The 22751-nt window shown below is 42.2% G+C and overlaps 1 protein-coding gene and 1 long non-coding RNA gene across 5 annotated transcripts in view; one reads left to right on the top strand and one right to left on the bottom strand.

The window, feature by feature from the left end:
• The window catches only part of LOC134174842 (ligand of Numb protein X 2-like), a 28480-nt gene extending 20432 nt beyond the window's left edge, over positions 1 to 8048 (bottom strand). For 2 of the 4 annotated variants that reach the window (XM_062640134.1, XM_062640136.1), the window contains exon 1: positions 7332 to 7659. The gene's annotated coding sequence lies outside the window, so the exon portion shown is untranslated. Of the gene's footprint in view, positions 1 to 7331; positions 7660 to 7774 lie in introns of those variants that run through there. The other 2 variants (XM_062640135.1, XM_062640133.1) reach the window with 2 other exon arrangements.
• A 4531-nt stretch (positions 8049 to 12579) lies between these two features.
• The window catches only part of LOC134174848 (uncharacterized), a 32251-nt gene continuing 22079 nt past the window's right edge, over positions 12580 to 22751 (top strand). The window contains exons 1-2 of the long non-coding RNA XR_009968809.1: positions 12580 to 12686; positions 17618 to 17693. This is a non-coding gene — a long non-coding RNA (uncharacterized LOC134174848). The remainder of the gene's footprint in view (positions 12687 to 17617; positions 17694 to 22751) is intronic.

Genomic DNA, 22751 nt, shown 5'->3' with positions numbered 1-22751 from the left:
AAAACAAGGTGAAGATGGATTCTAATGCAGCAAACCCAGTGCTTTAGCAACAAACCATAAGAAGAAGAGGCAGGACTTCTGCTAAGCTGCCTTCAAACAGTTTTCACTCAGTTAAGAAGTTTTGTGTTTTACAGAATAGCATTATTTTTTCATCCTAGAGAAGTACACTGTGAAAGTATTCCATAACAGGGTTTTTGCAGAGTCTTATTGCTATTTTGAATGAGGGCTTCACGTCCATGAAATGGGACAGGGTTTCTATCAAATGCAGTGTTTCACAACCACGAGTAACCTGTCCTTAGTTTACAGCAGCGGCACAGAAAATATAGTTGAAACAGTAGAAGATTTCTAAAAGCAATACTTCATGTAGTTCAACTTTCACAAAAGCCACAATACCAAACCCAAGAGCAATTTCAGGTGGTGATATAAGAAGAGTTTCAGGTAGTCCCATTATCTTTCTCATTTTCTGATATTGCTGAAGATCAGGCCACTGAATATAAAAGCTCCTGTAACTGGTAAATTTATATATTTAAATTAAGAAGTAACCTTTCCCCTAGTTGACTTTGCCTACAAGCAGAAGGGTTTCTAATAAGCCACCTCCAAGAGAAACTGCTCAGCACTTAGATGAACACCGACTGAGAAACTCTAGATCAAAGCTGCTTTACTGTACTCAGTATAAAGGAAGAATGTTAATTTCACAAATTTATATTAATCCTATTATTTATGCCTATTCTTTAACTATAAATCGGAAAATAAGTTTTATTCTAACTCCCTGGTGTTTCTGTGCTCGTTGGACAGTTTTGTGTTTGAACTGCTTGAACTCTGGGCAAGCATCTGTTTTCTCAAGCAGAAAACAGAAAAACTACTTGTATTCTTGTCAATTATAATCAGAACCATTTTCCTGTTCTACTAGAAAAGCCTTATCATTCCAGGAGACCCTATGCTGAAAGATGTGCTAAAAGGCTTGGTTGACTAACACTAGCCTAAGGAGTTCTCTCCTGAGCAACCCTTCCAACACCAGCTCTCCAGCATGGTACATGGATTCTGTGTTTAGCACAACAGACTTCAAGACAGATTTGGTTTTTTAAGAAACCTCTTTTGGTGGTATACTTGAAAGTTCAGTATAAAAGCAAACCTTTTAGTTTTGTATTACAGCTTAAATGCAAACATACTCCTAATTTTAGGAGCTGACTTGAAAAATTAAGAAGCTGGCACTTAAAATTAATTTCTCTCCCTACCACATGCTCAGAGCATTTGCTTCTCATCTCTTAATGACACCACAGAACAGTAACTCTCTCACCAGGGAGACCCAGCATGCTAAAGTAGCAGGACAACACAAATGTAATTCCAACCATTAATCCCAATTCTTTCCACACAGTAGGAGATTCTGGTGCTATCATTCCATTAATTTTATCAGGGTAATAAGAACCAATAAATTTCTTCTCTCCTCCCTCCTTTGTAAGGAATTAAGTACTGGTGTAAAATGTTCTCCACCTCCACTTCTCTCCCAAGGGGATTAAGCATTGGCTATATTTTAACATGCTGCTCTGGAAAACGGATGCATTAAGTGCTATCAAATAGAAGTGAAGACAAGTGCTGCAGAAAAAGCTGGTTTATTGATATTTTTCCCTGCTTTCTCACCTTTGCTAGATACTTCTGCTATATCCACCATCCTTTCCACACCCTGTCTTCAAACAAAGGTGCAAGCTGCTCCATTTATGCTCACAGGAATTCTTCTGTTGTACTACTCAAATCAATTTGTGTCTTCAGGGAACTTGACTTAAAGACTCCTACAGAAGTTTCACCACTGGCAGTACACGTTGACTTTCTTTGTGTGCTCCTTGTATTTTTCTATTGTGTCTAATCACCTCTCTCTAGGAAATTAAATACCCCCACCTCCACCCTCACCTCAGCTCACCTACATCTTGAATTTGGCAGCTATCTGCAATTCCACCCCTAAAAATCAGTTTGATGTTTGTGGGAGAAGTGTTCTACAGACAAAGAAGGAAGGAATCCAATACTATAATTTAAGGATAAATGACCTAATCTGTAATTAATAACGAAAGCTTCTCTTGCAATTAAAGCAAAAAGCTAAAAAGCAAGACAAAAAGGGATTAAAGAGATTTGATGTTCAGATCTCGCCTCAACTACGTATCTGGTAACACACCTACTTTCCAAAGAGTTGGGTTTGCTTTTGAGGACAGGAGATAAAGATCACGTGTCCACTGGCTATACACGAATACTAGATGCTCTTAGCACATCATGGTCTGCGTCTAGCTGTAAATTCCTTCTTTACAGCAAAAGTAGCACCACAGTATACAGAATCTGAAATAAGCATGTGCAGAGGCTTGTCTGGGGCAAAAGCCTCCATGACTACTCAGCCCTCATAGCTGTTACTCCTGCAGTAGCCTGATGAAAGCAAACCTGTAAATCATTGTTCAGTGATCTGGGTGTTGTATTTGTAATATAAATCAGACTCTTTCTTATCAGAGAATTTCTGAAGCACACAAAGGAAGAAGCAGACTGTGCATTATGTAACTGCATCATTTTAAAAGTCATTGTTGGAATATCCTTACCAAGGCAGTCATCATCATACATATGTTAATGTGAGAAAGGGGGAAGAAGGGAAGAGAAAGACTTGCTTTTGGTAGACATACAGTATTTATATACCTCTAAGCCTTGCCTATCTTGTGCGAAAGTTCTACAAAGCTTTACCCTCTATCACACTCCATCAAGGGTTACTTTATAATTAATTAAAATTAATTTCAGTTTAAAGAAATTAACCTTGGCTATTCTCAACCTTAAGTATGAAACAATTCATCTTCCAGATTAGTTAAAAAAAGACCAAACAAACACCACCTTTGCAAATACTGTGTTCTACATAACTTTACTACAAGCAATCCAGCGGCATGAAAGCCGAGTTTTGCACCTGGTGATGAAATCTTTCCTATCAACAGTCAGATACTTACAGTTGCTAACATCAGAAACATCAGATTAGAGCTTTGCTGCTGGATAAAGTAGCACAGAACTGTTATTATCCACACCAAGGCAAACTCTGGTCTCAGTTACAGTTACAGCGCTATGTTTTGTAATGGTGCTCTGTTTTGAGTTAGAGTTTAGCACAATCTATGTCAGCATCCCTTTATATCAATAGGCACTTGGATCTAAACTCTGCAAAATAAAACCAGTGGTCAGTAACAAAAATGCAGCACAGCTGAGTGTTATTCTAGAGGGACCATCAGATTTCCCCCAGTCCTGGCTCTGTTTTCTCAACGGCTCCAGACAGCCCCAGCCCATGCTTGATGCCATCAGCAGCAGCAGGGCCTATCACCCTAACACCCCAGACTTCCTTTCACAGGGTAAGAGGGCATTATATCAAAACCAGGGCAGAGTACTTTCCAGCCCAAGCTTGTTCCCACTAACTAAAAAAGCTCAATTAAAAGATAATTAAGTCTGTAATTCCCCTTAACATTCCATCGTGCCATCAGATCATGGTAAAGGGGAAAGAAAGAAAACAAGTTACCTCCATTTAAACAAAAAAACCCAACACTTAATCCCTTAGCCCACGTCTTCTCAAATAATTACTTTATGCAGCTCCTGAGGGTGGCATGCAGCTAAGTTTGAAGTTAGCTTAAAACTCCCACCGGTGCCTGTGGGCAGGCAGAGCTGCTGCAACCAGTAGCTGAAATACCCTTCACCACAGAAAGCAGCTTGTGAGTACTATAGAAGCAGTTAAAAGAAAACAAAAAAAGCTCTGGATTAAGAATTACATTCCCCCAGAGATTTACAGAACAGTAACCATGGCTCATTTTTAAAAGACCTGAGACACGTTTTGCTGCTAAAGACATCTGCATTACTGTTCATAGGCTTAAGAACAGTTGCACATGTAATTTAAGATGCCTTTTCATCATACAGTTTCTCCTGGTGTATCTTGTTGACTTTAGTCTGAACTCTCACAACTAGGGGAAAACAAAACTGCAAGAGGCATTATTTGTTTTGTGGGTTGGCGTTTTTCTTTCCCAACCAAATCTTACCCTGATTTAAACCTGTGTCCAAGCCGGTGTCAGAAACAGGTCTTTAAGAACCATTGCTATCTTACCTTATTAGGCACATATTTACAGTATGTGTAAATTGATAGTTAATATTTTCTCTTGTTCTAAAAATAACCTTAAAATGGGTATGGCTGCCTGACCAGTTAAAAGAGCTGGAACAACTGACCAAAGTCCTTCCACTAGCCACAAATCAATGCAGCAACCACATTCTTCCTCAGCCACCCGTGATAAGTCATGGTTTCAGCAGGAATGGGGAAGCAATCTCCTTTCTCTGTTCAGTTTTCAGCCTGCTGAGGTTATGAGTAAAGTAGCCCCAGGTGTTAACCTCAAAGGGAACTCTTTTTTTATCCTAAGTACAAAAAGGCCCAAAAGACCCATTATGGTTATTTTTAGGTATCCTACTCGAAATAATCATAGGGCAATTTTTGTCCACTACCAATTGAGATCATGTCAAAGAGGATATCCTCAGATCTAAGTTTCCCAGGGCAGGGACTCTGCCAATTATTTCTTTCTTTTCTGTTCAGAGACCTGCAATAGTGCTTACTGGGTGAGAATCTGTCATTTATTGAGTCTAGGGGTGTGAGGTTAATAAGTTTGGGAACTTTACAAATAGGGCTGATCATGATTTACTGGAATTTCAACAACCACAACACAACTGATGTCACAGGGGAGCCCTTTAAACTCTCAGAGGAGCAGATCAAGTTTTATCTCAACTCCTTTTTAACTGTCAGAAAATCAGCTTTTAAAGAGAGTCTGCTCAGCTGCCTACAAAACTATGAGTTAAGGCCCAGGCAGAACAGACAAAGCCAGGCAACACGTTTTTTTAAATCCATAATCCCTTCCAGTGCTTCCCTTCCAGAATATTCCAAATAAGGAAGACTACAGCCTTCAAACAAGATTTGCACAGACCCTCTAGACTCAGGGAATCACTGTATGTAAGTAAAACCAGCCTTTGCCTGTTAAGATGCTGATTGTCTTGTCAAATTCCTCCAGCTTTATTCCATTTCCCTCCTTCTAGCCTTAAGTGTTTTTTCCTGGACCAGCATAGTAATTCCTATTACTCATGTACATCTAAATCCCCTCTAACACTTCAGATGGTCTGTGAGACACTGGCTCACGGGCAACTTCTTACCCAAAGTGTCAGAAAAAATTGCCAGATATTTTCATATTTTCAAATTCAATTTGTGTTGAGAAATTTCTAAGCCGAGAGCAACATTTTACGTGTTATAAATCAGGAAACATAAACTGATAAGGGACAGGACTGTCAAATGCAATTCCTAACAACTGGGTGAACAGCAAGCACCACTGAAGTAAGCTGAGAAGGAAAAGCCAAACAAGAGGGTTTTGTATTAAACCAGCAAAACATACTCAGGCCTGTGAGTAAGATAACAGCTGCGACTACTCTGGCAAAATACACACGAGCAGAATGAAATGATGCAGCTTCATTTTCAAAGTTAAATCAATATAGCAGTTTAATGCAGAAAACATGAAATATATGGCAATGAACAAGGAAAAGAAACAAATTACAGCAGGGAGGTGCTTTGCGAACAACAGATATTTTATTCTGCAGTTATATTTATACTTTCAAGTTTATTCTTACTATACTATTAAGTCTAAGATCTCATAAACATGTTTAAATTCATCTATTAGCCACACTTCGGGAAGTACAGCATGACTATGGTTTACAAAACCATTAATTACAATTTCTAACTGCAGTTACTGGAATTGCCATCCAGGTAGCACTAATGTTACCCAGAATAATCCTCAACCTGTTTATCAGGTATCTTTGAACTTCATGGGTTTTTTTGGAGGTCATTTAGCTGCCAGGTCCCCTATGGAGCTGTTTCTTCCACCTCTTACAGCTCTCATTCCCCAGGCCATATGGTTGGGTTTGTTTCTTAACCTTTGCTCCCTTCCCTCGCTATTCATTTGGTTATAAACTTTAACAGAAACTTGCCTTTCAGTAGATGAGGTTCCTTCTTACTGCTCACCACAGCTCCTTCCCTCCATTTCATTTCACTGGGGTTTTATGCTAGTGCATCTCCGTTATTTAAATTAGTTACGTATGCACCAAGCTTGCATACTAGAGCAGACACATAAATGAGGTGAATGAAGCAGGGCTGAGTTTTCCAACAGCTAGAAAACCCCATGAAAGGTTGGCCTCCTGTTTATCATTTTTCTGCTCCATCCTCAGCCATATGACCTCTTTGTTTTCCCCTCCACAAGCACTGGTGCTGTTCTGATGTCAGCTGGTTCAGGGAGCAAATCCCTTTGGGGGAGGGAATAAACATTACCATTGCCTTAGCCCCTCTCAGCAACAGACAGGCTACATCTGCTTAGTTATGTTGTAAAAGAGTTTGAGTATGTAACTTAAGAGGAAGATTTGTTTTGAAGGAGCCATGTGCACAATCTGCATTCTCTTTGTTGGAGAACTGCCAAAAGAGCTCTGGCCTTCAAGCATCAAGGACAAACGTCAGCGCCATCCCCCAAAGGCACAGCACACAACTGGCAATGCTGCGGGAGGATAACTACAGCTCTTTAAGCTACCCCACACCACCCAAACCTTGTGCTGCTCCGGAGCCTCCAGAGCCTAAAGGATTAGACTGGACAACTCTGGGGCCGTGTGACAGTGACAGATACTTCCCTGGGGTGCCTGTTATCTCCACAGGCTTGTCTGGTGTGACCCTGCCCAGCTTACCCTTTGTACAGCACAGATCTCCCCTAACACTTATCTGCACTCGAGCTGGAATAATGTTTCCTATGGGGCATTTATACAGTTCTGGTCCTTTTGCCTGGGCTAAAAAACTGGAGAGAAGCTGAAAGTATAACTCTCTTTTGCTTGGTAAGCGACGGGAATACTCACTTCCCTTTCCTTACCTTATCAAGGTAAAGCAGGATTAAACAAATAACTCAAGGAATTGAAAACCGCCTTTTCAAGCATGGCTTAAAGCAAACTAAGCCTATAGTGCCACCGAAAGGGGCTGTCCCGCTCTCCCTGCCACCTCCTGCGCTGGCATCAGCTGGCTGCTGCCTGTTCTGCTCACTTTCCATCAGACAGCAAGGCCAATGTCAGGAGCAGGGAGATGTCAAGTGCACACAACCAAGCAGCAGAGTGGGGTGCGATCGTCCTTTAGGCTGCACACCACCTCACCCCGCTATAAACCCCTTATGAACAACTTCTGCACTCAACAGAGAGCATTCCGGTCGTGTAGTATCCCTTAAACATTTCTTCCCGAGCCTCTTACAGATCTCTTCATGTTTAACATCACCTGTATTTCTTACCTTTAAGGCATTTCCACAACATCCACATCGTCGCATTCCTCTGCCTTGCCTGTCACCTCAGCTTCTATTTATATGGTCTTTCCTGCATTAATCACCAGCATAGCACCAGAAACTTGACAACTTCGCACCTCACAGCACGAGTTTTGCCCTATAGCTTCTCTCCGAGGCCAAACCGCCGAGTTCGGCGCAGGCCCGGGCAAGACCGACCCCTGAAGAGTTAATGGCTCCGGACGGGCGGGCAGCCTCCCCCTGCGCTGCCCGGCGCTTACCGCCCCGTACAGCGACAGAACACGTCCCTCTGCTCCCCGGCCCAGCGCGGTCACGGCCGAGGAACCCTCAGTTGCGAGACCCGGGCGAGAGCTGCAGCCCTCAGCCGCTTCCTCAGCCCTCCGCGGCCCCTCAGCGCCGCCGGGCACCCCTCGCCCCTCACACAACCCGCTCACCTGCCGGCGCCGCGGGCGGGACGCGGCTCGCTGGCCCGCGGGGAGGGGAAGGAGGAGGCGAGGGAAGCCCAGCGCCAACCCGGCCTGCGACAGCGGCGAGCGCGGCTCCTTCCACCAAGTTTCCGGGCGGGGAAGAAAGTCGAAACCTACGTGAGAGGAGGAGGCAGCGCAGCCGCCCAGGTGTCGCTCGGCACGGCACGGCCCGGCCCGGCTCAGCTCGGCTCGGCCCTGCCCTCACCGCGCTCCCCTCCTCCTCCTCCTCGGGCCGCCCACACCCCGGAGCCCGGCTCCCGGCCCGCCAGGGGGCGCCGCGGCGGCCAGGGGCACGTTCCCGCCCTGGGCTTCCCGCTCGCCTCAGGGCCCGCCCGGGCCCCGCGGAGTCACCTCAGCGGGCGGCGGGGCCGCGCTCACCCCGGTCCGCGATGTGAGGGGAGGGAGCCGCGGCGGAGAGGAGCTGGGAGCTCCCGTCTGGAAAGGACCCCGCTCGTCAGCCCAGGTAGCTTGGTCCTGTGGGGGAACGGTGGCTCCTCTCCTTTAGAGACACCTCCGTTTGCTCTCTGAGGTGATTCTGCTCACCCCGGGGATGATTCCTGCCCTACCGCTGTCCTTAGACCTCTGCCTGACCAAAAAACCCTTGTAAAATAGAACAAAAACCAAAACCTGATGCTGTTCTCAGTGCAAGGAGCAAACTGTAGTTCACCTGGCTGAGGAAAAAAAACACAGAATTTGAGGGTAAATTACATTTCACATTTACATTCTGGCCGCTCTTCCATGCGATAAACAGAAATAGCAACAGTTTGGAAGTATTCAGCTTGTGCTTGTACTGAATTTGTTGGCAGATTGTAAAAGGGTAGGGAACTGGGGAGCCCATTAGCCATGCCGTGCCCTGGTGCTGTGTGGCAATGGGCCACTTCACACTGCTTTGTGCCTGGTAAGAGCCAGAGAAGGGATAGCACTGGAAGCAGCCAGGTGCTAACTTGTGTGGTGTTACTGTGAGCTGTAAATAGGTCCAGCTTCCAGTGCTCCTATTCAGGCAGCTCTCTGTAACACTCATGCTTCAAACCAGCAGACTGTCAAATCATGACGCATATCATGCCTTTCTTTGTGTCACATCACATTTGGGTACATGCAGTGACAACTGCCAACAAAGAAAAACCAAACCCCAACAACAGTGCTTTCTGCATTATAATTCCCTTCTCTGGTTCATCATCCAGCCTGGGAAGTAGAGTCATAGGATAGTTGGGGTTGGAAGGGACCTTCAAAGGTCATCTAGTCCAACCTCCCTAAGTACTCTTACTGCAGTCAAGGGAGTCATGAAGTAGTAAAGAAGAGGACATTTCTGCCAGTAAAGAAGAAAAAGAACATTAAACCATCGTTTTAGAGAAGGATTCGTTAGGAAGGAAACCTTTGTACATTAACGTAGGTAATATGCAGTGCAGGTGGAACTAGCACACACCTGATACCTGATCATTTGGACGTGTCCCATACTTCTTTGATAGGATTACCTGTGAAGCACCATGGCTGAGATGGTTGGAAGGGTGGATGGCATCACATCCTCAGACCCCTCTGAACTAAAGAATACTTTAGCAATAAAGTGTTTGACTGGTCTCAGTCTGTACAATTAAGCTCGTGTTTGGGGAAGGAAGAACAGTCAGAGAAACATAGGATCAGCTAGGTTGGAAAAGACCTTGAAGAGAAGCACACCCTGAGTGTGACCACAGCATGAAGTGTTTGGAAAGCTGCATGCTCTGCAGCAATGCTGAATGCAGTTTTGTGGTTGAGTGCTGAGCCTTGGATCACTCTTCATTGTAGATACAAGAAGAGCTTCCCCATGTGCCTCAGCAATGTGCTCTTGTGCTTGTTTGCACAGGTACTTGCTCACGCTCTCTGCCTCTTCCCTCACCACAAGCACAGCCATCAGCTTTGGGTGACAGTTTAGTATGAGGTGTCCCTGCCCAAGGCAGGGGGGTTGGACCTAGATGATCTTAAGGTCCTTTCCAACCCTAACTATTCTATGATTCTATCATCAAGTCCAACCAGTGACAGGCTGGAGCTATGTGATGGCTGGAAATGAGCTGCCAACTCAGACACAAGCACTAGATCTTGGTGCAGAGACATCAGGGAGTACCTGTGCTGTCAGCCAACCTCACTCCAGAGCCTGTACTCATTAAGCCAGAACTTACAAGCAAAGGCTTAAGCTAAGCTCTGTGGAACTGGAGCACTCTTGAGGGAGAGGTTTAAACCTTAGCGTAGAACCAGTCTCTCTCTTTCGTGCAGCCTGCAGCTCAGTTGGTGAGGACAGGAAATGTGTGGGTGAACTTGGGGTATTAGGAAGACAAACCCCAGGGAAATTTCAAATGGATGCTAATCATTAAAATTAGGAATTCTGTCTAGTTAGCACTCGCTGGAGATTTTTATCGTGCACGATGACCTGTTTTCTGAGTGGACAGTGTGCCCATATATAATTAAGATATGGTGAAAGTTTATTGTATAAGTGTGCTGGAATTTTGGTTTGGCTTTGCAATAAAGGAATCCCACTGAGTCATGGTTACTAAATGGACTCATGGAGGATACAGGTCTCTTTTGCAGAGCTAACACAAATGTAAGGAACTGAAATTAATTTCTATCCTAGTCCAGGCAAAAGCAGCCACATTGTAAATAAGGCTGTGGCTTGGTGATATGAAGCTTTTGCTGTATTACTGGTTCCTACCTACCTGCTCCTTGCTCCTGAGCTTGCAACACAGTACACCAACCCTTAGCTGTGTCTGCAGCTCTTTGTGTGGCTGGACTGTGAACCAGGTCAGCGTGCTGAGCCATCTGAAAAAATAAACCAGGTGAAAATCTCTATAAACATATTTTATTTAAAATATATGACCATATTTAAAATAATGCATACATTTTTTCAGACAGATGGATGAGTTCCCTGATCTAGTTTGTAATTCAGAGGTTACGTGTGGATTATATTCTTCCCTACTAGTACAGAAGCAAGCAGTTAAAAGAGCAAAGTGGCTAAATATGAATCTGATCCTGGTGAAGAAGGATCCCAAACCACAGCTGAACATTCAGCCTGAAAGCATAAATTGATTGCTCCACTGGATTGTGGTGCTAGAGTTAATGCATTGTGTAAATCTGAATGGCAGCTTATGCTGCTTCAGATGTAAACATTTTGCCTGAAAAACATCCTGGTATTTGGAAGAGAAATAGTTTCTCTGTTAACACTCAAATTACAACTTTGGTTAACATTGTGCTGAGAATCTCACTCTGCTCAGCTGCTCACTGGCACCTCTTACAACCCCCACAATCTGGTCTTCACTGTATTGATTCTGAAACACCAAAGCTCTGCAGAACTTGAGGACTTCTTATCTTCTATTAGTTCTAAATTACTTGTGTAATTTTTGGTAACTGAGAAGACTCTATGAAAAAATACAGCAGCCTCAATTTGAGCTTTTCTCTGCCCTAGCTGCTGATAATTCCCCATGTGTGATGGTGTAATTTGTACAGTCACCGCTGTGATGCTATGTGGAGAAAGATTATGGGTCACATACCTGTGCAATGCATGTGTCAGGATTAAAATGCCACTTTCTGACAAACAGAATGAGATATATCAATTAAACCTGCTTTCATGTTCACAGAATATTAATCATTGAGGGTTTTTTTTCACATGAAGATTTAGAAAGCTTTTTTGGTGAAATCTGAAAAAGAAAATAGGAAATCAATGGGGAAAATAACAATAGCAAAATTGAATGGTTTAAACAAAAATCACATCCCACAAAGGTTTACAGGTTAGTTGAATCCCATTAATGTTGCATAAAGGTTGGTCACCATGTGTGTTTCTATTGTCCTCTTGTGGGAAGGTGCAAAGAATACACGAGCGCGCAGTATTAATTTGGGACTCAACTTTGATGTTTCATCACAAACAAACCTAAATTCCCAACCCACACACAAGAATGTAAACACAATTAAAAAACAAATCCCACAAACACGGAGAGAGAGTCATCCCAGGAATTCATGATTAAATGGCCTGGAATCTCCCTTTTGTGGAAAGCAGAGCAATGGACTTTCGCGTCCATGGAGGCACAGTGGATTATGGTAAATCCAAGGTCCTAAGCACATGGTTTGGATTCATCCTGCCAGGTTCTGCAGCACATTTATTCTTTTTGCAGTATTTGGATATGCTTGCTGTAAATTATTGCTACATATGGGTTCAAGCTGTATATATATAGGAAGTAGTCAGAGTCCCAGTGTTTGACATTTATAAATGAAAACAGAATATTAAGAAATATCAGACAAGAATCTTGTGCATGTTATTAATAGCTTAGAATTATTTTATATTATCTTTCCCCAGTGTGTTTTATTAACAGTGGTCAGTTATTAATGGTGTTGGAGTACTTTATTTGGTGGATCTGTTGAATGTTTTCATTAGAAGTAAACACATTTATTTTCTGCTTATGGCAAAGCTTGTGTTGGCAGATATAAAGAGTGCATCTGGCTTTTCTTAGGAGGGGAATAACCCATCTGGCTTTTTGCACTGGAGCAGATATGATAAAATGAGGAAAAGAAATTAAGGTACATGAAGCAAATCGCTTCCCTGATTTGCTGTTTCAAATAGTATCAGTGGCTATTTCATAACTTTTAAGCGATGCTGTTGAAATGTTGCAGCTGCTTTGTAACCAAAACAGATTTCTTTTTATCACAGTGCTTCCGTTGCAGGATTTTAAATGTGGCTTCAGAAATACAACAGCTACCAAGAAAGATATTGCAGCAAGAGATAAAATAACATTTCATCAGGCCAATTTTAGGTCCCACTGAATTTTCCATTATTGTTTTACAGGGTTGAATCTGATGTTTGTGATGCTCAGCCCAAATGCCTTGACTCCCCTCCCACGTTAACTTTTTGAAGAAAGGAGATAAGGTACCATCAAATTTCTAGCAATCATCTTTATAAAGCAAGTCTGATGTTCAATTTACTTGATAGAACCTAATTGCAACACTGTTCTCTTAGTTAAGACTGATAACAGATAATAAGTAGACTTGATCCAATTCAGGAACATTATCTGTATAATTTTGTGCCTGGAAGGTACTGCTGCTCTCTGATACAGAGTTTTAACTAGATAATGTCTTTCTGCAGGATTTAGAATTCGACCTGTAGCCACTTTTGTTCTGTTAATTTTTGAAAAGCAAATGTTGACTTTCTGCTGTCTGTGTTTATGAACTGTGCTTCTTGGACACTTGGGTGAGAGGAAAACGCTGTGTATGTCAGGGGGTATTATCCTGTCCCTAACAGGAAACTCTTCCCCTTAATGTCCCAAGTGAGACTGCAACAGCTTACTATGGTCTTCCTGGAGAAGCAGGAGTCACAGGAAGTCTGCAGCACTACTCTTAGTGTACATAAACTCCCTGTCACAAGGGTTTAGTAGCAGCAGCAATGAGTATGTCTGGGTTATGGACTATAGAGCATAGTGTGCTATTTCTGGAGTACATTCAGGTTTTGTTCATTTTCAAGGTTACAGACAGAGCACTTTTATTTCTCCAGCATAAGTGTAAAATACTCAGTAGATACAAGCTTGGGGATTTTAACCAACTTTCATGTTGAATTGTTAGCTAGTGGGCACTCTTTGAAAAACTACAGGGCCAGTTGCCTTCCAGTCTTGGGATGTGCTCTGCCTGCTTCAGCAAGGCTGCTTCTAGGGCAGAGGCTCTTTGTATTCTGCTTGGCCATACAATGTTCTTTGCTAGGAAGACATCTACATTTGGAAAATTAAACCAGCAATCTTTTTTGTTTATGCCACCACAACATCTTTCAAGTATTTTGCAAGAGCAATATCTTTCAAAGCATCTACATTTAGTTGTATTTCATCCAGCTATACACATGCAACCTACACCTAGATTGAAAAAAATACTGCATCAAGTCCTAGGTGGCAAACTAGCCATCATCAGTGGGACAATGTACTGTGATAGCTGAGCAAAGTATGTTAAAGAAGAAAACTGAAGATCATAAGCCTCATAAAGATCATAAAAACTGGCAGGTTACATTCATCAGCTCTCTACCAACAGCTTGCTGCAAGCCATTCAGCACAGCAGGGGTCAAAGCCATTGAAATACATATGGAGAAAATATCTCCATAGGGATTACTATGTTGTTGCCTGATCTGAACCCACTGGAATGGAAGATGAGACTCAGTGTCCATCTATGGTATAGATTAGAGCACCAACCTAAAAGACAGTGAAGAAGCATCTCAACATCAGGATGTTAGAGAGACAGAATGTACTGAGACACCTTGGAATCTTTTCTCCCTGGAGCTTTTAGTTACTAAAATTGCCCTGGAATACCTTTGATATTTACAATAATCAATTTTTAATGAGAGCAATATACACCCAAAGGGGTTACAAAGAACAGCATGGGATGGCTGCAAGTCTCATCAAGATCTAACAACAGATCTGGACCCATACTAGTTAAACATACTTATTCTTCAAAACTCTCTTCAGGCAAACTGACATATTTCTAGTAAGATTGTTCAGTCTACACCAAGAAAAAGACATGTCCTGAGGAAAAAAAAGACCCATCCAAAATAATTGCTGTGTTCTGCAGCTGGAGCTGTGTTTCCAGTAAATAGCTAAATATAAACATTCCAAAGTGAACGGGTGGGAAGCCAAGACTGCCCTGCAGCAAAGATACCCATTAAATGGGATTACCTATTAACAAATTAATCCACAAGAAGTCATTCTGCCACAGCACTGAGAAAGAGATCAGGGAAATAAGCAATAGAGCTGCTTAAAATGTGACTATACCATTAAAGTGACTTCTCTGGAAACGCCATTGTGGCATCTGGTATGAGTTATTTCTCACATTCCTAGACCAAGCTTCTCCATATCCAAATCATGAGGTTACATTTGTTTAGCTGACAGTTAGGAACTCTGCAACCTATCCCAGGGGACCTGCAGCTCTTGTTGTTTCCTTCTGCATGTTGCAATGCCACTGGAGATGTGAGGAGAGCTTACAGTCAGCACACCCCATTTCAGTACTTGCAGATTACTTCTTTAGGTAAACGTTAGAATAGAAATCTAAAGTGTCACAACAATAATACAGCTATGAACATAGAATAAATCTTTCCTGGAAATACTTTAATTTTAAATAGAATTCTGACTCAACTTGGAACTGTTAGCAGGCTGGTTTTTGGCAGACACAGGCATTCAGTCCTGCGTGTTTGTGTAGCATCTCTAGCTGTTACACATATAACTCTGAAGAGTTGTCACCTTAAATTCTGGACCAGATGCCTCAGATTTTTGGAGAGTTTTAATGGACCAGTAAATGAGTTTCTTGACCATAGCTATGAATCTTTGCAGTAATTAAAGTCCTCTGTTGTGCTTCACCATTAAGCTGAATTCTGATACAGGAGATGGTGCTAAGTCCAGTTAAACAAAGGTACCTCCATTCAACACAGACCATTGCAATACTAATTCTCTTCCAGCCAATTCTCTTCCTGAACACTCAAGTCACATTGTCTATAAACCCCAACCTTTTTGTGTTTCTCTACACAAAAATATTTACCTGTATTTATAGGCTGGTCTTGTCAAACAATGTAAGCAGCCCTGAGAGACTGTTCTGACCAGTTTTAGCAGCCTGCCTTGAATTTAAGCTATGCATGACTTAGGAAGAAGGACCTTGTTAAACACATTCCAGTGGTGAGTTAACATAAGAGAACACATGTCTTCCACAGAACATTAGCAAAAGCATTACTAAGGGGGTTTAAACTGTAAAAAATTGGCTTAAGTTGCTAAGACCCTGGAGTGTGAACATAGTAAAGGAGTTGTGGGTAAGGCATGACTCCCTCCAGCTCAGGCATCCATACTTGCATGAGCTTCAGAATACTGAAAGAAGCAGAAATAATTTTACCAGGAAAGTGAAAGAATCTGACTTTGATATGAAGCTACTCCATGCCAGTGGATGATACCAGTCCTTCTCTTCTGAATTAGATTTGTTAGTGCATACAGACAGACAAAACTTGCTGCTTGTATTCAAGAAGTATCTTTAATAATATTTTTAATAAAACTCAGGAGACATCAGGTGAAATGGAACACAGGCCTATCATATAATATTCATTTAAGTACATATCTTGCACTCTAATTAAAATGGATCTTTTGGTCATAGCCATTTTAATATTTTCTTTTGGTTGAAATAGGAAGCCCTGCTCTGAATTTGGAAGAAATGCAATAGCTGCACTGTTGGTCCTTCTCAGAAAAGATGTATTTAAGAACCACCTGCTCTGAGAATATAATCTCATATATATCCTAGTGTGTTTTCTGACATAAAGGAAATTGATATTAAATCTATTCAACTGTCATGACCAGAAATCAGCACTCACGTCTAGAACTATTCTTTCTACTTTTTTTTCCCAGAAGATTCAATGGTCAGAGTAATGATCTTTGTATTAAAACCAAACCAATCAAACCATAAATGCTGCATCCCTGCTTGAGCGAGGGACTCTTCATCAGGGACTGTAGTGATAGGACAAGGGCTAATGGGTTCAAATTTAAACAGGGGAGATTTAGGTTTGCAATAAGGAAGAAAACCTTCCCTGTGAGGGTGCTGAGGCGCTGGCACAGTGTGCCCGGAGAAGCTGTGGCTGCCCCATCCCTGGCAGTGTTCAAGGCCAGGTTGGAGGGGGCTTTGAGCAACCTGCTCTAGTGGTAGGTGTCCCTGCCTGTGGCAGGGGGTTGGAACGGGATGATCTTATGGTCCTTTCCAACTCAAACCCCATTCTATGTAAATTATTTATCTGTACATTAGGGTTTAGCTAGTTAAGAAGAATTTCTTCAACTGTAGGACTGAAATATATCTCAAAACATGAATTACCAGAAACAGTATTTTGAGCTTGGCTGCTCCACCTCATGGATGCAGCAGTCCCCTCCTGTGGTTGAAGATGCTTTTCTCTCAGTTTTGCAGCTTTCATGGCATCTTTTGATTTCTGGTCTAACCACATTCTTCATCTTCCATGGCAGTTCCCCTCTGCTGAGTCCACTTGCAAGCTCACCTTCTTTACTCATAACACTCAGCCTTTCTTAATTTCTTTTTACCTAATCATCAAAAAGCAGTTTGCAGATATTAATTTGCAGATTTGCCTCCTGGTAGTCTCCCACTTTACAACTCATAGTACAGATTTAGAAACTGAGGCATGCAGAAGTTTAGTCACTACAGCACTACAAAGCAAGTCTGTGTTTAATAGAACTCAAGGGGCTGCTCTTATTTTTACTTACATCAGCTTGTACATTTCTTTATACTTCTGATAATTGTGAAACATGGTCCAGCAGCTGGCTTGTTTTCTACAGAAAAGACAACTTCCCAAATCCTTTCATTTGATGCTGGGGAGAGGAAGGCTTCTGTGTGGAAGTTTTTGAAGGGTTTGCCAGATAAGGCCCCAAGTCAAACTGAGGCATGCTATATTTATCTCTGATATGACTCTAAGTTGCAGTAGTGATGTTACAGTAGCAGTTAATTTGGTGCTTAGGGCTCAAAATGGGGTAAAAAGCAACTTGGTATTCAGTAATTTTGTATTATTAAGTACTGGTTATGACATTTCAGTTCTTAAAAGGCTACCTCTTAAATACATCATAAGGAAACTCCTTTTTTCTAGGAGTTATTGGTATCTAGATGTTGCTTCTATGTAACTTCGCATAAAGCAATCCAAAGCAGAAACAAAGGTGGGGAGGAGGAATCCAAGTAGTGCTGTGGTTTAAATAAGGTAATAATAAGATCAAAAAAGGGACAGCTGTATTAATTATGCTTATTGGTGCATGCACAAACCAAAATGCTGGTACTAACATACTTCCCTGCTCTTCTTTCCAGTGCTACTACTTTCCAGTTCTGCTACTCTTAAATTAGATTTTGCCAATTGTTCAATACAGCAGTACCTCTGCAACAGGTGTGTTCTCTGCCTAAAACAACATTGCAAATCAGTCTGGGCAGTAAGTTAAGGAGCAGGTTAGATACCTGTCCTTATATGACACCAAGCTAAATTAGAAGAGCCTGTGAGCTCTTACAATGTGCAGTCAGACTACAACAAATTAAGATGAGGTTACTCTAAATATGGCACCTAAAGTCCAAGGTCATCTTAAAGACATAGAATATGTGATAGTTGAAACATAAACTTCTCCTATTGCTCTCTGCTCTCAAGCTGCCTTTATAACAAAAAAATCGCAGAGCTTAATTTCCCTTTTCCCTGTGGAATGGCTGCCTTTTGGAGTTGTTATTTGCTGAATATCCTGCCTACTCCTAGCTCTTCATCCACCCATGTGGTAGAAGGTAGGGTCTTGGGGAGAATGAGCCCTGCTCAAACCCAGGTTTTGTAGTGGTGTCACTGCTTCAGCAAAGAGATTTGTGGGTTTTTTTTTTGTATCAGTTAAGGCATGAAGAGGTTAAACATGCTTTTGCTCTGTTATTTTCCAATCCTGTATTGGTATGAGTATGTACATACTGATTATATTAATTACATTTAGAGTTGTATTCCCTTAGGTATAACATTTTAGCTGCAAAGCTGTGACAAATACATTTATGATAGTTTCATCCATCTAGCTGTTTTGTAATAGTTCTGACCTTCTGCTTCTCAGCTTTTGGAAGCTACCTATAAATCATTGTCTTCAGCAACAGTCTCAAAGTTTGATTTATGTTCTATTTCTTGCTACATTACTCACAGCTGCTCCTATGAAGTCTTTAGTGAGAGGTGAGTGGTAAGCAGCTAGGGACATTTTTTCATTCACTTTGGTACTTTGCTTACTCCTGAAGGTCCCCTACTGTCCTCCAGCCCTCAAGAGCATTGCAGTGCACCCCAGCGCTGGGATGTTCAAAGTATGAGTACCCTCTGCTGGCATGTCTCTGTAAGTAGGCTCTGTCCTCTAACTCTCCAGTGTGGCTGTATCAATGCACAGCACATGACCCACTTACACTTATCCCCAGATATTAATTTTGGGAATTCATTTCAGTAACAAAATTTTGTCTTTATTTAAAGTATTCGCGATTAAAATCTATTTTCTTTCTTCATTTCTCCTCATTAGATATTTATAAAGTATTTTTTGCATTAGTTGAAAGTCTGGTGGTGCCTTACTACATTAGAAAAGATGCCATTCAAAATACCTGCAGAGCACTGTTAGGGGTAGGTATTCCATCAGAGGCAGTTTTGTACTTTAGAAATTTACATAAGTTTTACTATTCTAAATATGCATTTTTTTTCCCATCACAGTGTGACACACACAGGTCATTGTAAGTAATTTCTTTCCCTGCTTGGTCTTTAGATCCTTGACATAAATATTTTCCCCAACAATCAGCATTTAGACTAAACATGTGATCACTTGGTTATAAGTGCTGATACACTTGATGCATGTTACATACGATGCTGACAGTCTGCAGGAATCACAGATCAGTGGTGGGAGCCTTGAGGAGGAATCTGGCAACAGAAATAGAAGGGGCTGTGTCATCATTGTCTTATTTTCTACCAAGGAAGTAAATAGCAAAAAAGAAATGTTCTTCTGGTGAAAAGACGGGAAGAAAAACTTCTCATGGGCTGGAGGTACTATTTGGCTGGTGGACCCAGGCCCTGTTCCGCCACTCTTAGCTGGAATTCAGAAGGGAAACCATGGGATCTGAGCCCTTTGGTGACTCTTGAATACAATGGCAAGATAGCATGGCTGGAAGCAAGGAGTAGCTGCAAGTCAAGTTTAGAAATCCCCTGCAGGGCAAGGGAGGAAGCAGAGATGGTGCTGGCTGCAGTTTGCCCCGTATCTGGTTCTGACCATTCCCTCTCATAAACAGTTCACTACATCTTTATGAAAGAAAAACCCAGGTTCCCTCGGGCCCTAATTGTCCTGCTGTATTTAACTCCTCCTGTCTATGCATCTCTGGCATATAGGAACCAACTGCCCCCTTCTGGGGCCTCTCACAGATGTTTTGTAGGCTGCTTTATAACTGGACAGCTGTTGTAAGTTCATAGAAACCCACATAAAACCATGACAGTTGCTTTTAAAGCTACTTTAGTGACAATTGCCTAAAGCAAAGTCTGGTACCCCTGGTTTCTGTAAAACATCACACACATCTAGAACAATAAAGCTATCACTGAGCAAGCAACACAGCAGAGATTCTGAAATAACACTTTGGGCTGTACACAAAAGAGTAAATGAATGTATTTATTTTCTGTGTTTCAAATAGTCCTTTAGAGTTCTGAAACAAAAAGAAGGCAGTGCCTGGTAGGTGCTGGTAGGTCCTTTGCAACTCATTCCATAGCTTCACCACTGCAACCACCAGCTGGGTCACTGAAGAGAAAGACAACAGCTTGATTTCTTTTCCTGTCCTTGACACCTAGAGAATCTCTGGTAACTAACATGGCCCTCCTTAGATGTGGCACCTTATGAAACAGCTCTTCTTGAGTACAGCACCCTCCAGAGGGACTTCCCTCATGTCTGTGCTTCTGCTGTGTAGTATTTGCTATGAACATGAAACCATTGCTTTGCAGTTTATACTACAGCCCAAAATTGCGTTGTATTCCCAATTCTGATGATAATAACCATTTGAAAAAGCTTTGACATCTACCTCTCTGGAGAAACGAGATCTGCTTTCTTTTCCTGATAGCTCTGTCAAACTGAAAAGTAGCTGTGAAATACCTGGTGGTTTACAAATCAGACCGAGGAATGAGAGTTTGCAAGTCTGAAGCTGTGTGACTACTGCAGATAAAGTCTGTTAAATTAAGATATCTGGATTTTTGTTCTTCTTTCTTGAAAGGAACCTGTACTGTTGGTTTGCTTTGCCTTGCTGTTTTGATTCATACTTACAGCCATGAGGCATAGCTAGCTTCAGCCCCTTTCTTCTTTCAGGAGCAATCTTAGATTCAAACTCTTAGTCATTGAAGTTGCAGAGTTTTGACTTTAAGATCATTGGACTTCTTTACTAGGGTCTTCTGATTTGAAAGATTTGTTTTCAAGAGGTTTTATCTGTCTTTAATTGTACTTTGTAAACTGAGTGGTCAGATCCAGCTGAGATCAAAAGGTTGCCATCAGATTAAGGGAGGGAGGTAAATAACTATTCTGAGACCCCCTCAGAATTCAGAGACACAGACAAAGCTGTGTCATTAGCAAAGCAGACAGTTGGTAGGATTTCTCTTCTCCAGCCCTAACTATGGCCCCTTTCACACTTGCATGTGGTTATCAAACAGGGGCCTTGTAACACATTATGATGCTAATATCTGACCCAGTATCCTGCTGTCATTTATGTTGGACAATTACAGACTACATGGAGTATGTTCATGTGAAGTACAGAAAATAGACATGGGAAATGTCTGTTAAGATATTGGTCCAGTAATGCCTTTGTTAGTGGTTTGTCAGGAGAGGGTAGGAAGAAAATTTGGTGCATCTTGGCTTGACACTTTCTAAAACCTCCTTTCATCTCCCTCTTCCTTCCCATCCTCCCAAAGACAGCCCTCACTTCAAAGTGCCTGACTGCAAAGATTTGCAAACTTGAAATACAATTCCATGATTTTCCCATTTCCATCTCCTAAAATCTCATCCAGATCACCTAAACTGTTTCCTCAGCATCTGCAGCCACCCTTAAAGTAAATGAAGACTGCAGCTGCTCAGCACATGTAAAGCTTTGGATCAACCCGCTCTTTTCTGTTCCTGTGCACAATGCAGTGTCAACACTACATCAATATTTATCATTCATTTCCAGCTATCAAAAGGCAGTCCCAGTATTTGCCCAACTTTTTAAAGTGATTGGAAACCTTTCAGTGCTATGTATTAAATAGCTTATTTTGATGCTGTTAATTGAAATATGTATAACTGCTCTGGATATTGTCCAAGAGCCTCTCATGATCCCCTTTTTATTCAACTGAGGCTTCAGCTGGGAGACAGAAAACGTGTGTGTGTCTGGGAGAGGGTGGGGTGGAATATTCATGCCATTGAAAAGACTCATGTTGTTACTTAACAGCTACATTAACCTCATGTCACAAGTCGTGACCTTGTTCTGACCCTGGCTAGAAAAGCAGCACAGCTTCGAAGTACAAAACATGAAAGTGGGAGAAGTAAGTAGCAGAGGAGGAGAAAAGATCAGCTCTTCATGGAAGAGGCTTCCAAACCCATTCAGACAAAATGCCAGACAATAGCAGCACAGGGGCTGTGCATAGGCCATCTCCACCCAGCCACTCACTCACTGGTGAAGCATTTTCATGGTGAGCCTTTCATAGCCAGCTGCAGACTGACATGACCTTTAAACCGTGAGGTTCCTTTTAATGCAAGGCACCCTGATAGTGCAAAGGGAAGGAGCCCGAGCGCATACAGACTGGAGCCTTTAGATCTCTTGTTTCTGTCCTTCTTTGCCTTCCAGTAGAGCCCTGTTTGCACAAGTGCTGCATTCAGAGATGAGCCTGGCAGCTCATCCCACCTGAATTTCTGAAGGGAAAATCACAAACCAAAGATCCTTTCTCCTTGGCTTTTTTTTTGAGTCATTTTGGTGGCAGTGATGGGATTTACAAACCCCCCTCTGCAATGTCAATATTGGGAAATGAGCAAAGTGACCCCGATTTTAAGTAAGAAGGCAGGAAGTGGGATTTGATTGGAGAGCAGAGCAAGGGAGGGAGGGCAACAGGAGTTTGTTTTGCACAGCAAGAACTGTGGCAAAAGTTGTGTGGGACCTGTACACAGGTATTTGCAAGGCAGGCTGGTGAAGGGCTCTGGGGGGAAATACCAACTCCCAGAAGCTCAAGCACAGTGTTTTTCTCCAACCCGTATTTTCTAACAGAGTAGCAACAAAAGTGGTGACACCACAGGATTGACTTGGCTGGCTTCAGTGAGCCTGTGGAGGAATTACTCACATGCTTTGCTGACCACATATTTTGGTCAGCAGGCACCTCACTGCTCGAGGAACTGCAAATCCATCTGATCAGTGGCTCATTTACCTTTGTTTGCCATGTCCAGCAGACACCAGGACAGGGTGTTTCAGA

Source organism: Pezoporus occidentalis, unplaced genomic scaffold, assembly GCF_034315485.1.
Source record: "Pezoporus occidentalis ecotype Australia unplaced genomic scaffold, CSIRO_AGI_Poc_V1 ctg63, whole genome shotgun sequence".
Lineage (NCBI taxonomy): Eukaryota > Metazoa > Chordata > Aves > Psittaciformes > Psittacidae > Pezoporus > Pezoporus occidentalis.
Note: the sequence above shows the minus strand (reverse complement) of the source record. Positions and strands in the feature narration are given on the sequence as shown.